Source organism: Macaca nemestrina, chromosome 5, assembly GCF_043159975.1.
Source record: "Macaca nemestrina isolate mMacNem1 chromosome 5, mMacNem.hap1, whole genome shotgun sequence".
NCBI lineage: Eukaryota > Metazoa > Chordata > Mammalia > Primates > Cercopithecidae > Macaca > Macaca nemestrina.
The window spans coordinates 96,010,420-96,015,061 of record NC_092129.1 but is presented as its reverse complement, the minus strand read 5'-3'; positions in this window follow the sequence as shown (position 1 = coordinate 96,015,061).

The window sequence follows — 4,642 nt, the reverse complement described above, 5'->3', positions numbered from 1 at the left end:
TGCAACAAAACTAGACAAAAATTACAAAAGTAAACAAAATTTTAAAAACTCACCCTTCAACCACTTGGAAACTAATATATATATATATATATATATATATATATATATATATAGACTGCATTAAAAAGAAGGTGAAAACTATAATCACAAGCTATTTAGAAAATAATAAAAATCACAATGTTATATATAAGCACTCATAGAAACTGCCTAGATCAGTACAAGAGAGGTATGTTGAGGCTGCCACATGCTGTCATTATTAAGCCCGAGAGTAAACATATGACTAAAGCATATGGCTAAAAAATGAGAAATAGAAGAATAAAATCCAACCAGCAGAAATAAAAGGAAAAGAAAGATAATATGGCAATTTATGAATCAGAAAATAAAGTATAATTGATAAATCCAAGTGTTTTTAATTTTTGTAAGGCTAACAATATAGAAGTGCTTTTTATCTGTTGAATCCAGGAAAAGAGAAAAGATGAACCAACAATATTAGAAGTGAGAAAAAGAATATGAGCATATTACAGAGGATATTTAAATTGAATAAGATTATGTTCTATGCTAATAACTTGAAGATATTGATGAAATAGATGTTTTTCTGGGGAAAATTGCTAAAGTTGATTAAGTAATATATAAACAAAGTAAGTTTTACACACACACACACACACACACACACACCCCAATAACCTTGAGAAGGAAATTATAAAATCATCAAAATATCTCCTTTCAAAAGCTTCCTGGGTCCAGGTGGCTTGCTAAAGAATTCTTCAAAATTTCAGAAAATGTATGATTTATATGTTATAGAAACCATTCCAGAAAATAAGTGAAATTTAAAATTTAACAAATTTTGTTTATCTATTCACTAGTTAGTTGACGGACATTTTAAAAACTAGATGAGTCAGCAGTTCCACTCCTGGGATCTACCAAGAGAAATGCAAACATGTGAAAACACGAAGTCATAGTAGAAGGATGAATAATGGACCCAAGCTGGAAACAATCCAAATGTCCATCACCTGTTGATAAGATAATAAAAATGCAATGCAGCCCAGGCACAATGACTCACCCCTGTAAGTCATTGTGGGTGAGCCACCTTGGCACTTCGGGAGGCTGAGGTGGGTGGATCACCTGAGGTCAGGAGTTCGAGATCAGCCTGACCAACATGGTGAAACCCCGTCTCTACTGAAAATACAAAAATTAGCTGGGCGTAGTGGCACATGCCTATAATCCCAACTACTTGTGAGGCTGAGGCTGGAGAATCACTTGAACCCATGAGATGGAGGTTGCAGTGAGCAGAGATCACGTCACTGCACTCCAGCCTGGGCAACAAGAGGGAAACTCCATCTCAAAATAAAATAAAATAAAATAAAATAAAATAAAATAAAATAAATAAAAATGCAATACAACCATACTAAAGAATACTATTCAGCTCTAAAAAATGACTTAAATATAGATACAAGCTATTACAACATGCTAAAACATGAGTAAACCTCAAAAACATTAGGCTATGTGAAAAAGCCAGACACAAAATACTACATCCTATTCCGTTTCTATGAAATGTCCAGAAAAGACAAACTTACAGAGTCAGAAAGCAGATCAGTGGCTACGCAGGGACAGGATTTGGAGTAGAGACGGAGGGGGATAGTAGGGACCTTTCTAAAATGAGAATTTCTGCAAATCATTCTAAAATTAGTGATGGTTATACAGCTCTATAAATTTCCTAAAAATCTTAGAGTTGTATACTTAAGCTGGGTGATTTTTATGGTATGTAAATTGTACCTCAGTGAAACTGTTAAAAATAGCTAGTTATCAAAGACATACAAATTAACATCTGTAAGATATCATTTACTGATGTAAATATATATCCAGTTAGCAAGAGTTAAAAAAATTTTCTGTGCTATAAAGATTCAGTTTGAGCGGCCAGGTGCGGTGGCTCAGGCCTGTAATCCCAGCACTTTGGGAGGCCGAGGCAGGCGGATCACGAGGTCAGGAGATGGAGACCATCCTGGCTAACACGGTGAAACCCCATCTCTACTAAAAAAAATACGAAAAATTAGCCGGGCGTGGTGGCGGGCGCCTGTAGTCCCAGCTACCGGGAGGCTGAGGCAAGAGAATGGCGTGAACCCGGGAGGCGGAGCTTGCAGTGAGCCGAGATCGCACAGCGCCACTACTCCAGCCTGGGCGACAGAGCGAGACTCCGCCACTACTCCAGCCTGGGCGACAGAGCGAGACTCCGTCTCAAAAAAAAAAAAAAAAAAAAAAAAAAGATTCAGGGGATGGATACTGTCAAATAGTCAAATATAGTTATCGGGATATAAATTGGTAGAATGCTTTTTGAAAACAGATACTAAGAGTTATCACAATGTTAGCAGGCTTTGATTCATTCATTCTACTTGAAAAATCTATTCCTCCAAAAATAGAGTTGTGGGCAAAGATTGCTGTAAAGAGATGTGCACTACAGAATTATTTATGATAATTCTACAAAGTAGAACAACTTAAATATCCAACATTAGAGAGATGGGTACATAAATCATATCATGTCATACAATGGAATTTAAGTAATTGGTAAAAATCATATTTTCAAAGACGACTTAATGACATGGGAGAATGCTCAAGAAATAATGTGAAATGGAAAAGTAGGATCTGAACTGTCTATACATACTAATCCTAAATGGAAAAGGGTGTCTTTTATGATGGGAAGGGTCTAAACCAAATGTTAACATTTATTTTCTGAGTGGGGTAATTATGGATAATGTCATTTTCTTCTCAATACTTTTTGTTTTCTGTTTTCCTTTGTTCTTGGCAATGAGCATATATTGCTTTATCATTTGCAAATCAGAAATTTTATCAGAAAACAGTAAATGTTATTGAAAATAACAAAAATAGAATGGAAATGAATTACAACTGTCCATCTGTGCCAAATGCAGTTCTCAAGTAGGAAGCAGAAAGTCTATATAACAGTCCCGACTTGCTGAGCTTCCATTACACAAGGAAGTCAGTGATGAAGCACACTGTGCTCAGCCTTCTTCCCATTTCAGCAGAGACACGGGGACAACTAAGCCAACCTGGGGAGGGTGATGTGTGTGTGTGTGTGTGTGTGTGTGTTTGTGCACGCAATGGTGGATCTTTAGGACTGAGATGCACTTTCCCACCTTTGAGTGATGGGGCCTCCTAACAACATAGTCACACAATGGGCCACATTTTGGCCTTATGTATTCAATGCTGTTGACCTGTTGTAAATTGCCAGCATATTTACGTTACATATAGTACCAGGATGTACATGAGTATATAAAAGCCCTGGGCTCTGAAGCATCAAAATTCTCCTTCTAGATTCCTTTTGATTTGAAAATTCAGTCTTTCCTGTAAATAAGTGTGTGAGTTGAGTTGGGGAGGCAGGGAGGAGTCAGAGGGAAAAATAGCGCAACCGAAAGGAAGGGAAATGAGGAGACAGCAACTAAATTGAGGAAAGTCCAACTTTAAGTGGCCTCTGGAGCTAATGAGTAGGATATGCCCAAGCCATCCCTCTCTGAAGTCACATTATTAGCTGCTCCCCAAACATTTTCCAGCCTAACTTTTTAAATAATTAAGCAAATGAAAAAGAAACCTCCTTTCTTCAAGTATAAAAGCTCCTAGGGCTTTGGTCTTTATTACTAATAAATTTCCACCAGCCCCCATCCTCTGCCTTGACAGAGTGTGGGAGAAGCTGGCTGGTAACAAGATTTTTGCCACCCTGATGAGTGTGCTCATTAGGGAAGCCACTCGGTTTGAAGACCTGCCCCAGCCAATCTGATTGTAGATTTTATTGAAATAATTTTATAAACAAGTCTTCAGACAAGGTTTAGTCCTTATGAATCCTCCAAGCTCATTACTACCCTCAGGAAGAAAATTGAAGAGATAAAAATAAAAGTCTAGGATTAAAACAACACTTTCACCTTTAGGCAAAACAGTCTCCGGGGCCTTCAGATTTCTCCATCTGTAAAACAAGGATAATGATATTTCCTTCTCCAGCTCATCAGAAGAGCTAACATTAAATTCTGGAGAGCGTTCTTGGCAGTTGGGAAAGAAGGTAACTAATAAACCCGATTATTTTTAATAGCATAAGAACCTAACAATGACAAACAAATGTCTAGTCTCTCTTACGACAGGGTAAAAACAATGTGAAGGAGAGACATACATATGGTGTAATAAATCAGCCATATATCTTGGAAATTCACCTGGCTTGAATTAAAAAGCTGTTCTCTTTCCAATATTTTTTTTGATATTAAGGGGTTTTAGTCCAATGACATTCACCATAAAGATAATTAAATGTATTTGTGGCTGCTACTGCAGAGTCAGAGTGACCTTAGAAAGACGTTTGCATAGGAAAGCGCTCTACAGCCGTCAGATATTCCCAGGTGGTGGGGAACATTTCAAAGCAGCCTGCCTCCCCCACCCCTCACCCAGTAGTCAGTCAAAAGGCAGCAGACTAAAATTCCTATTGACCACAAGCGTCTCAAGCTCAACTGGGAGGGTGTGCCTGAATTTTAAGATAATCCCACAAAGCCAAACTCAAGAGTGCACAGAAGCATCACATTTAGAAAGTGTGAAAGAGCTGGATGAAGCTCAAGAATGATCGACATATCCCTTTCTGAAGTAAGTGACAGCATCT